The sequence below is a fragment of the Phalaenopsis equestris genome, unplaced genomic scaffold (assembly GCF_001263595.1).
Source record: "Phalaenopsis equestris unplaced genomic scaffold, ASM126359v1 Scaffold000724, whole genome shotgun sequence".
NCBI lineage: Eukaryota > Viridiplantae > Streptophyta > Magnoliopsida > Asparagales > Orchidaceae > Phalaenopsis > Phalaenopsis equestris.
Window position 1 is genome coordinate 38,536 of NW_018165164.1, and position 13,285 is coordinate 51,820.

Here is a 13,285-nt window from a genome sequence, read left to right on the forward strand (position 1 = left end):
ACATCCATTTGCATCCAAAAAAGTACATTTCCATATTTATTTGCACACAACTCCATGGATGAAATACTCTCCCAAGAAATCAAATGTGACTCTCACCATATTGTAGAAATCATAGCCCTTTTGTAGAAATCATAGCCCTTTCAGAACATATGTATCTTAACACATTTTAAAATTTTAGTTAGCCAAATCAAAAGGTAAATGAAGATCTAGGTTCAAATCATCACAAATATTGACATTTAAAACTATATAAAACAAAATCAATTATTCACAAAATCAAATCTCATTGTAGGGAGAAGAATAAAAAAGACTACTCATAATTCATGAGAAGGATACGACAAAACAGACACGAATTTCATATATAAAAACAAGTTTACAAAACAAAGAAAGAATAGAACACAACTAATCTCACAATCATTTCCAAGAAAATCCCTAGAAGTTTCTTTTAAGCACTTTCTCTCTTTACAATCACACTCAATTTTCTCCTAGAAATGTAATGAAGAAAAAATCTCTCGCCTTCCCTCTCATCTTACAACCCTAGAAGAAAATCCTCTCTTCTCCAAAGCATTCCTCTCACTCTCACGCCACACCACACATGCACACACACACACACTCTCACACCACTTTCAAGCCCCAGACCTCCCTCTCTTTTATAAAAGGTCGCCTCCCTCCAAAATTCTATATAAAGGTAAACTATTTTGAATTTAAAATACATGTTCATTGATCCAAGAACCTTCCAAAGTATCTAGATGCATTGAGTCACCCTAAGGGGAGTTTAGAACAAGTGTCCCTTTGAAAATTTGAATTTAAAATACATGTTCATTGATCCAAGAACCTTCCAAAGTATCTAGATGCATTGAGTCACCCTAAGGGGAGTTTAGAACAAGTGTCCCTTTGAAAATTTACACAAAATTCATTTCTTACCACCTTAATCCAAAAAAAAGTCATATCTGGAGCATCATGCACTTGGATTTTGACACATCTAGTGCCAGTTTGGCTCATCATACACTACTCTGAATCAACTCCACCATTTTGCTCGTTTGGCTCCATTTTGCCCCGTTTCAGTTGTGTTTTGCTCCTAACAGATATACCTACAAAATAAGCATGAAAATAAAATTTCTTCAAAGTATAATTTCATTCAAAAACATGTGAGAAATGTAAAGTAGATTAAACATAGAAAGAAATATCAAAATTTGCCAATTCAGAATTTTCTTTCTTGCTTGGTTTTACTCTAAATGGCACCATTTTTGCTTCATTTTATCCAAAAGTCCATTTCTTGTACCCGAAACCAAATAAGTGCAAAATAACTTCCTTTAAAGTGTAATATCATTAAAATTGAGCACAAAATATATATGAAAAAGAAGGGAAGTTTTAGGCGTGTGAAAACTCTATTTAATTTTTTGTATTAAATAGGCGAACTTGTCGGTTAAGATAAAAAAAGGTTTTTCGCAGACTTACACGGATGTCATAAAATCTTTAGTTTATTTAATCGAGTCTCACCAATTAGTAGTGTATCTATTCTTCGGGATGGATGGATTGCTTGGGGTGTTAGGCTCGTTTATTTAAACTACTGAGGATATGAGATTGATTCAGTCTTGTATTTTTAAAATTTAAAATACTACTTTTCCCAAATTATATAGATAAATTAAATTAATCTCCTTTTAAAAATGGGAGTCAGGATATCCATTCTGGCGACCAAAAATCTTTTAATTTGGCGACCTACATGACTAGGCTCCACTGATATCATCAATTCTCCCACTGGGAGACTGGTATACTGGGTGCATCACCTGCTGGTTGTACTGAAATTTTCCAGATATCCATTCCGGCGACCAAAAATCTTTTAATTTGGCGATCTACATGACTGGGCTCCACTGATATCATCAATTCTCCCACTGGAAGACTGGTATATTGGGTGCATCACCTGCTGGTTGTACTGAAATTTTCCTCAAACATGATATCCTCCACCTTTCCAACTCAAAAGGCTATTGTCTTTAAGTTAGAAAATCACCTGAAGTTGAGCACAACTTCAGATTCTCAGGTGTAACACTCTGAATCAACATATCAACACAGTTCTTACTTCCACCAATTTTCTCAAGTACCAATTGTCCATCATCTAACAATAATCGTATGAAGTGATACATGATCTGAATTTGCTTAGTCCTAGATTAATATGTGGGGTTCCTGGCAAGAAATATGGTGCTCTGATTATCATTTTAGAGAGTGCCCTTTTAAACCTCTTCACCCAATTCTTTAAAGAAACTTTACAACCATATCATTTCTTTGCAACCTCTGACACTACGATGTACTCAACTTTTGTAGTGGACAAAAACACTGTCTTCTGTAGATTTGAGCCTAGTGACATTGCGGTACCACAAAATGTATAAAAGTAACATGTAGTACTATTGTTAATGCCTCCAGCTAAATTAGCATCAACATAGCCCTGTACCTTTAAGCTTTTTCCCGAGAAATACAAGCAGGTTTTTGAAGAGCCTCTTAGGTGCCTCAAGATCCACTTCACAGTTTCCCAATATTTCTTGTACCTTTAAGCTTTTTCCCGAGAAATACAAGCAAGTTTTTGAAGAGCCTCTTAGGTACCTCAAGATCCACTTCACAGTTTCCCAATATTTCTTCCCTGCATTACTCATGTATCTGCTCACAACTCCCATTATATGGGCAATATCTGGTCTTGTGTAAACCATAACATACATAAGTGAACCCATAACTGAAGCGTAAGGAACCTTACTCATGTAGTATTGTTCCTCCTCTGACTTGGGTGATTGATTTTGACTAATTATTGTTGAGTATGAAGTGGCTACCCAAAGATGTGCCAATTGGTTTGGTCTTATCCATATTGAACCTGCTAAGTACTTTTTTTACATATTCAACCTGTGAAGTGGCTACCCAAGGATTTGTTTTGTAACTCCTAGATCCTTCATTACAAAGTGCTCTGACATCTGCTTCATCAGATTATTGATTTCATCAATACTGGCCCTTGAAGTCAGCATATCATCCACCTAAAATAGTAAGATGATATAAGGATTGTCAAAGTGACAAGAGTGGTCTGCCTAATATCTGTTGTTCCCTGCATTATGCATGAATTTATCAAACCTCTTGTACCACTGTCTAGAAGCTTGCTTTAGGCCATACAATCTCATTTTCAGTCTGCAAACTGACTCTTCCTTTCCCTATAGCACAAATCCTTAAGAATGGTGCATATAGATGTCTTCTTCAATGTTTTCTTGAAGAAAAGCTATCTTCACATATAACTGCTCAAGAAGTAAATCTTTAGTAGTAACCATAACCAATACCATCTTGATGGTCATGATCTTCACTACAAGAGAAAAAATATCAGAATAATCAATCTCCTATCTTTGATGAAAGCCTTTTACAACAAGTTTAGCCTTATATCTCTTATTATCATCACCCTTAGTCTTCACTCGGTACACTCACTACTTATGCAATGCCTTCTTCCCTGATGGAAGTTCTATCGACTCCCATGTATGATTTCCTAGTAGAGAATCCATCTCTTATTTCATGGCCAACTCTCACTTGCTTGAATTTTTATCTTGCAAAGTTTCTTCATAACTCTGTGATTCTTCATTATATTCCATCATAATGTAGTTTAAGTTTGGTGAGTAATGTTATGGAGAATGTCTATTTCTAACTAAACTGTGAATTATAGCTATAGAGGTATACATCTTTGAATCTGAATATGAAATAATAGGAATGTGTGCCTGGGACCACTCTCCTCATCACTTTCATCACTGCCTTGCACTGTGACCTCTAGTAGATCTTCAAAACATACCAAATCAGATTTCTGGGGAGCAACTTCAGAAACTTTACTTGACTTTTCCTTGTGCATAATCTTCTCATTGAAAATCGCATTCCAACTTCTTATGATCTTCCAGTCCTAATTATCTTAGAAATGATAACCAAATGCATCATCTTCATAACTAATACAATAACATTTCTTTAACTTAGCATTGAGCTTGCTATGAGCCTAATGATTAATAAGAACATAAGAGAGATAGCCAAAATTCTTAAGGTGAGAAAATTTGACCTCTTTCACACTCCATACCTCCTCTGGAAATTTACAGTCTAACGGAACAAATGACTCCTTGTTGATCAGGTAAACTGTAGTGCTGATCGCATTTGCCCAAAAAGTTGGTGTAGTCTGAAGTGCAATCTCATGGTTCTAACCAGCTCATTCATGGTTCTATTTATGAGTTATGCAACTTCATTTTGTTGTGGTGTTACAAGAATGGTCTTCTCCATTCAGATACCCTGAGCTGCATAGTTCTCATTGAGCCCATCATCAATGTACTCACCATCATTGACAGATCTCAAACATTTAAATTTCAAGTCTGTCTCTATCTCAAACATGGCCTTCCAAGTCTTAAACACATAAAATACATCAAATTTATGCTTCAAGAAGTAAACCCATACCTCCATGTTGTGGTCATCAATGAACATGACATAGTAACGAGAGCTTCTAAGAGATGTCACTGGAGAAGGTCCTCACACATCTATGTGTATAAGTTCCAATTTTCCTACCTTTGGCTCTCTGCCACTTTTCAAAATACTAAATTCTTTTATTTTTCCTTAATGTAATTCTCATGTATGTTGAGATCAACTGACTTTAGTTCTGGTAGCTTGCCTTTAGATTGAAGTTCTTTCAGAACCCTCTAACTTATGTGTTCAAGCCTACAATGCCACAGATCTGTTGTGCTCTCTGTAGAGGTAGTGTCAACATTGTTAATTGAAACAGTATTCATAAATTATGTACCAATTTTCTTATCCGGAGCCAGTACTAGTTCCCCTTTTATAACCTTCAAGGAGCTATCTGAGAACACTACTGAATGATCACCCTCATCAAGCCGTCCAACAGAAATGAGGTTTTTCTTCAACTTAGAAATGTGTCTGAACTTTGGCAAAGACCATTTGCTCTTGTTGGGGAGTGCTACGGTCAATGTCTCCCATCCCTACCACGTTTAATTGTTCTCCACCAGTCAAATATACCTTCCCAAAGTCACCTACAACATAATTCTGCAATTTCTCCTAATGGGAAGATGTATGGAAGGAAGCCCCTAAATCCAATATCTAGTCATCAACAAAACTTTGAACTGCCAGTAATAGTGCATCTTGCACTTCTTCAGTTACAAAATTAGCACTGACGTTCTCTTTCTTCTTACGATTCTTGTAGTTCTTTTTGATGCATCCAACTTTGTTATAATTCCAACAAATTGTTTGTTGAACAGCCTTTGGCTTGCTCCTGCCTATGTGTTTTGTTTTTTATCTTCCTCTATTTGAGTTCCAGTCCTGTGATATTAATGCTAAAATTGAACCTGAAGTCTTTCCAGAATCTTTCCTGCGCACCTCCTCAACCAAAATCAAATCATGAATATCATCATATTTTAGCTTAGATTTAACCACAGAATTACTAACCGTCATTCTCATGGCTTCCCAACTATTCGACAAAGAAGCCAACAATATCAATACATATATCTCATCATCAAGTTCAATTTTCATAGAAGATAATTGATTTATGATAGTATTAAAATCATTCAGATGTTGTGCAATAGTTGTATCATTTGTCATCTTCTCATTGAATAACATTTTTATCAGATGCACCTTGTTATTCACTGATGGGTTTTCATACATATCTGACAAAGCTGTCATGAGATCCATAGTTGTCTTTTACTTGATTATGTTGTGTGTAATGGATCTCGATAAAGTAAACTGAATAACCCTCAGAAATTGTCGATCCAACCAATTTCATTCAGCCTCGTCCATCTTTTTCAATCATTTTCTTAATAACAGAAGATGAAGTTTCTTTCCATAGAGATAGCTCTCTATCTGCATCCTCAGACCTAATCCACGACTTTGATACTAATTGTTGTGAATAACGATGACAATAAAGTGAAAAATTGGAACGAGAAAATTTACAAACAGAAAAGAGCACAGAAATTTACGTGGTTCCAAAGTAAACTGAATAACCCTAAAAAATTGTCGATCCAACCAATTTCATTCAACCTCGTCCATCTTTTTCAGTCATTTTTTTAATAACAGAAGATGAAGTTTCTTTCCATAGAGATAGCTCTCTATCTGCATCCTCAGACCTAATCCACGACTTTGATACTAATTGTTGTGAATAACGATGACAATAAAGTGAAAAATTGGAACGAGAAAATTTACAAACAGAAAAGAGCACAGAAATTTACGTGGTTCGACAAATTGCCTACGTCCACCGAGTTGCTGAGGATTTTATTACTTTGAGGATTACTCCCGTCGATCGCCTTGACAATTACAAAAAAGAATTCTCTCTCTCTCTCTCTCTCTCTCTCTTCACCTTCTCTCTATAAACTGAAAGCCACATAGTATAAGAAGAGGCACTCAAACAAGGGAGCAACAATTTCAATTCCTTTTTCTCATAAGCTTAACCGAGAAGGAAAAACAAGGGAGCATGTAATACCATGTGATTCCTTCCTTGATCTTCTTCTATAAGAAACACAAAAGCACCAAAGGAATTATGTGCCCTGTAGAGAGCCAGCAACATGGGTCCCTTATAATTCTAGTCGAGGCCCAATCTCGTCCCATATAAAAAAATGACCACTTGGAAAACTTAAAGAAGGCGACATGTAGGATTTATACCAAAAGAAGCCGCGGCGAGAACATGGGAAGAAATGTGTGAACGTGGTTTCGTGGGAGAAACAAATATTTTGGCTTCCTTAATGAACAGTGGACCGGGCTCCACTAATCTTAACAATTTATAAACTTAAAAATTTCATATCCAATTTACAAAATTTTTTTTTGAAAATAACATGCTACATCTAAAATGAATTAAAGTAAGTTATAACACATGGTTGCAATTCATGATTGTTACAATTCAAATTAAACAAACACAAAATATAAATAATTTTCTGCAATTTAATTTGGAAAATAAGTGAGTAATAATAATTTGACATTAACATTTAAGAAAATGCTTAAATTTAACTGTTAAGAATTAAATTAATGAAACTAAAAATATTTGATGTGGTGATGAAAATTTGAAAAAAAGAATTGCTTGAATAATATTAATATGATCTCAAACAAAGAATAGAAGTTCATCCCAACACTTAACAACTTCTTAAGCATCTCGATTGATCATGATGCAATATTAAGTATCAAATGATATTTTATCTCATATTTTTATCAATAAAGAATATGAATAATATGGCTTTTGGGAGAAACCTTAGAACAAATAAAATCACAAGAATCAAAGGATTTGTCAGCCTGAAATAAAGAAAATTGCAGGAAGATGAGGTGAAGATTCCAAATCTACCTTGCTTCTCTTCAATTATTCCTATTTATTTTCTCATTTTGAGGATCTTTAGCTTGCCTTCTATTCATGGCTCTTCCACTTCTATTTCTCTTCTTCGACTTCTGTCTTCTATACATTTTTTTTATTTTGTAGTGGCCCTTTTAACATATATAGATAGGAAAAGAGTAAATGTGATTATTTTTTAAAATTTTAATTTAAATTAAATGTTTTAAGGATATCAAACAAAGTGAAACATATCAAAAATTCATGTCATTTTGATTTAATGAAGGTCATTTTCTATTATATTTGATTTCAATTATATAATTCTTTGATTAATAGATGTTAAATGACTATGATTGAAATATAAAACTGCTTTATCATATTATGCTATTATTTTGCAACGTACATAATTTCTTGAGTGTATTTTATTTATTTTTATCTGCTGCTGTAAAAGCTAATATTATATTTTGTTGTATTTTCAAATTTTAAGATTTCTATGTTGAATATTGAAAAAAATATTCAACTTGAGATGTTTGGACTTATATTTATTCACTAAATTCAAGAATTGTTTTAGCTTAAACTTTTTTAAACACTGCAAACAAAATTGGTGATAATGGTTGTGGTCATTTGACTGCCAAAAAATAAAAAATAAAAATAAAAATAATAAAAATTCAAAGAAATTACAATTTAACAATATTTTAAAGGCGTTGACTTTTTGGAAAATTTTGATAATAAAATTAGGATGTTATCACATCAATTGAGTCAAGCTTGAGGTTTTCAAACGAGTTCAGCTTAATGAGTCCAACTCATACTAGAATTTTAGCCTAACTACAAATTATAAAACCTAAGCTCGATTAAGAAAAAACTTGATATGACTCAGACTTTTTTACACGCCTGATACAAAAAAGCACGCCCGCGCGCGCATGTGCATACACAAAACATCATAAATTTTTTTTAGATTATTTAATATGTTCAGTATACCGGTTGATAAAAACTTCACACTTCAGATCTATTTATTTATATTGTATGACTAATGCCAATGATTTTTATTATTTTATGCATATTTGCTTCACTATATTGTTAAAAAAGTTGTATGTTTGAAGGGAACATGTTTCAACTCTATTATTTGTTACTTTGTTGGTTTCATGGCATATTCAAGGTGATGGCAAACTTTTTATTGGCTACAACATATTACAACATAATAGTTGCTATGTTATAAGCTATTTGGCTTATTTTGAATGGTTGTTTATTATTAAAGTATTCCTTAGTTATATTGTTCATAAAAGACAACTACATGTAATTTTTGATATATTTTTCAGTGTTTCTTCAACCTTTTGTATTGTAAATTAATTACCCCTAACTATATAAAATAGAAATGATTATCCTAATAATGCTTCTAAACCTATAGAAGATTGCCACTAACTATATAAAATAGAAATGATTATCCTTATAATGCTTCTTAAACCAATAGAGCAATAACTTGTTGAGAGTAGCAATGAAATTTTAGCTTATGAAACATAGGAAGAGAAAGTTAATTCTGTGGGGAAATTTTGTTCAAGTACTATTATCAATGGAGTAACAAGTTTTTATTTTTTTATTTTATTTGTTTTATATAGTACATGCATTTTTCTAAAAAAATTGTAAATTTAAGATAGGTATCACATCACAACTCCTTAAAATAGTCAAACTATTTCTGTTTGGATAAAAGTTGAGCATATACATGAAATGGGCCAAGCTATTAAAATTAGCCCACTTCATGTCAATAGTATCGTGACCGAGTTCTTCGAAAAGAATACAAATCAAGATATCTAATGAAATTAATATAGTTAATTGATACGCCACCCACAAATTTTCATCATCCGACATGTATCTCGAGGTAATTTTTTGAACAAGAAACATTCAAATTTTGATTATGAGTCATCGAGAGCTCCGATTTCAGCAAACTTATAGTCAAATTGATCGGCTCGATGAGACGGACCTAATGATATGAAAGTCAGTCCAATCTGAGTCAAATCAAGCCCAAATCAAATCATTAAACCACTCTTGGAGGATTTTTGGAGGCATTTGAAAGATCAAACGGATGTCGAATCTAGCGAGTTTATAGTCGAATCGAGCATCTCGACAAGGCGAATCCAACGAGCCCAAGATTGCTCAATTTCAACATCATTAAGGCACTCAAATGTCCATCAAACATCATCTGATCGAGGGAATCTCTCCGGACCGTTCGATCAAAATGGTTCATAGTCCTGCATTAATTGTACCCAAAACACTATAGATAGAACTCTACCCTTTACAATGGGGGACAATGGGGGGAGAGGCTTAAGAGAGAACTTGAGACTTTGAGAAAGAGTTCAAGTCCAACTTCATCCCTGTCATCGTCGACCTTCGTCGACCTCCACCGATCGTCGGCGACCACCAGCCATCTCTGTCGACCACCGCCGGCCACCGTTGATTACAACCGATCACTGCTGACCTCCGTCAACCACCGCCGACCGTCATCGACCACCGCCGATGCTGTCGACCATCGCTGACATCCGTCGACCACCTTCAATTGTCGACTATCACTGCCGACCTCCGTCGACCACTGCCGGCCACCATCGACATTGCTGACATCCGTCGACCACCTTCAATCGTCGACTATCACCGCCGACCTCCGTCGACCACTGCCGGCCACCATCGACCACCGTCGATCATCGCCGACCGTCATCCATCGTTAATCATCGCCGACCACCGTTGACCGGACAACATCAGGTGACACTGTAATCTAAAAATCTAGTATCCCTTTCCCGTCTGTAGGACAAAAGGTAGTTTTAATCATCAACATATAGTGGATTTTATAGCTGGGTCAGGCTCCGTGGTTTTTTCCCTTTACGGGTTTTCCACGTAAAAAATTCTAGTGTCATCACTTGTTGTTTCACTTTCATCTGAGTGTGTGTTGAATCCTCGTGTGTTGAATCCGTTGAATCCTCGTGCAACTCTAAGACGATAATTCATTACTCTACCACCGCGAAGTTTCTAGCACGCATCAGTTTGGTGCCGTTTGTGGGAAAGTTTCAATTCCACAACTAAAGTATGTTGACCTCACTTTTGGTTGAGGTTTAGTTTTCCCTCTTTAGTTGCCTAAGGTCTAGCCATAGAATTTTATTGTTGACTATTCCTATAAAACTAGAAAAGGAACCCGCACCATTAGAAGCTCTAAACTCCTCTTTGCTCAACTTGAAGTTTCATATACTCGTCCTAACCTCTGGCACTTAGTAGGTGGGGTCAGTATGAGGGAGCTCAAGATGAGTCCCCATAAGACTGATTGACCTTAGGGTTGACTTTGGGTGTTGGTCTGGAGCTGGTTCACTCACTTGCACCCACTTGCACTCACTGTCACTCACTATCATCTATATTCACTCACAATCCTAAAATTCAAAATTGTTGACTTTGACCCCTTGATCTTTTGGGAGACTCATGTAGATGGTCCCCTATACCCAATAGCCCTAGGCTAGGGTTTAGCTAAGACCAGTACATAGAGGACCCAAATGGGGATTTCATTGGTCCATAGCTCACATATAGTGGTTGGTTTCCCAATTCTACCAAAAATATTCAAGTTTACCTTTTACCTCCAAACCTACCCAAATTACCTAAACACCCCCGAATCCCAAATTTGGCCAAAAATCCCACCAAAAATCCCAATTTCCCAAGTTTGTTCAAAAATCATTTCAAACCATTCCAAAATACCTAAATTACCCAAAACCACCAAAAAATTCCAAATTTACCAAAATACCCCCAAAATTACAAACATACCCTTGACACCCCAAACTTTGTCAAAACCAACAAAATCACTCCAAATGTTTCCAAAACCAATTTTTACCTTCCAATTGAACCCAAGTTGGCCAATTTGACCGTTTTGGCCAAAATTCCCAAATTGCCTTTAAAGGCCCAATTTCCCCAAATTCACCTTAAATGTCTATTAATTTGGTTCTAATTTTCCTCAATTTCAGTTCTAAACTCAAATTAACCCTTCATATGACCAATCTAAAACAAATACAAGCTCAATTGTCCCATGCTTTGAGCCTAATTTTGATATAAACCAAACCCTAATATTGATCTAAGTCAAACCCCCAATTTTGGCCCTATGACTTAATCCCACCAAATTGAACCCTACAGCCTACTCAATTTGTCTCAAATTGAATCCTAAAATCTTCATAACAATCCTACACATGAAATTGAATTTTAAATTAGCGAAATTGAATTTTCAATTAGCCTTGGTGAAGCCTTAATTTTATTTAATTTCAACCCAAATTTAAAAAACCCCAAATTAGCTATGTCCCCAATTCCACCAAATTGAATGCCTTAACCCCAAAATTGGCACCCAATTTATGCTAAAAACTCTTTATGACATTCATATAAACCATTTCCAATAATCAATTTGAACCTCACCCAAACTTAGCCCAATCTAGACCCAAGTATATCCCAACATGCCCATATTGACCAAAATCCTTCTAATTGAGCTTCCAATTGAACTTAAATTCACTTTAATCCTTCACCAAAAATCTTCATAACAGTCAAATACACAATTTTGATCAATCAATTGGGTTTAAAGTCATGACTAGCCTAACCCAAACCCAACTTTTAGCCATTAGGATCCAAATTGGACCCATGCACCAAAATTGACTTAGCCACGCCTAAGTCACCAAATTGATGGCACCACAGCCACTAAGTACACTCTATTGACCAGGCTAAACCCCCTTAACTTAGCTTGGCGAGCAACCAAGGGTCCCCTAATTTAAAAGGATTTATGCCCATTTATGGGCCTTAACCAAAAATCTTCTCCATCATCACTTGCCATTGAGGGTTAATCATAATTAACCCTCCCACTAGATCACTTGACCTCCTGCCACCTCCCCTGGCCCTGCCGGCTGGCCTAGTGGCCGAAAAACACCAAAAGTGAGAGCCCCAAGCCAAAATTCAAACCCAAACTAACCCATCTGAGCAGATCAATTTCAATTGGTTTTAACACCTCAAAACCCTCCACCTAAGCACCATTTTGCACCCCTCAATTGGTAATGACAACCACCCTAGGCCATTTTTATTTAAACCTCACCTCCATGGCCGAGAAAGAAGAGCTAAAATTTTCTTAAGGAAACTCTGCCAAATTGCTCTCAGAAACTCCCTAAGACCTCTGTTCAAGCCCACCATTTTCCCCAACTGATCCCCACTGTGGAAGCTCAATTTTCAGCTCAAATTTCTGCTAAAACCAGGATAGAACTCCACACATCTCCACAATGAACCAAACTCCAATTAACTATGCACACAACAACCCTATTGTGAAAGAAGTTGATTCCCCACAAAAGCCCTCTCTGAAATAGCCTCTAACCTAGCTCTAGACCAACACCTAAAATCGAGCTTGATCAAATTCATACCTAGACCATTCACCAAGGATTGAGACTAAATTCAGAGGTTCGTTGGGACCAATCAAATCTACCACAACCATCTGATTGTGGCCTCCCCTCTCAGATAAAGGTATTGAAATCCAACCCTAAATCGAGCTTATTTCAACCCTCCATACTTATTTACTGTATTTCATATTGTATAAACCATATGGATGTGTTTTTCTTGAGTAGATGAAGGTTTAGGAACAAACCTCACAAAATTTGGTTGAGTCTAGGACAAGATCTTAAGGTTTTAGTGTGAACGGCTCACGGGTTAGGTCACCTGGGGACGATAATGGAGAGCCGTCCGATCGCGCGTGTATCCAATGAACGGAGAAGATGAAGCCAAACAAATCCATGGTGCATAAAGCGCGGTCCTCGTGGAGGCTACGTGGCTGGCAGCGTCAAATGGCAGAGCGACGCATGGAGCCTTTGGAGCAGACGAGGATGAGTTGGCGCAGTGTGGATAAGTAGAAAAATAGGGATTTTTTGGATTATTTTAAATGCCTAAACTTCAAAAATCCATATCTTTCTCTAGAAAAATCATAAAAATAAAAGAAAAATACCC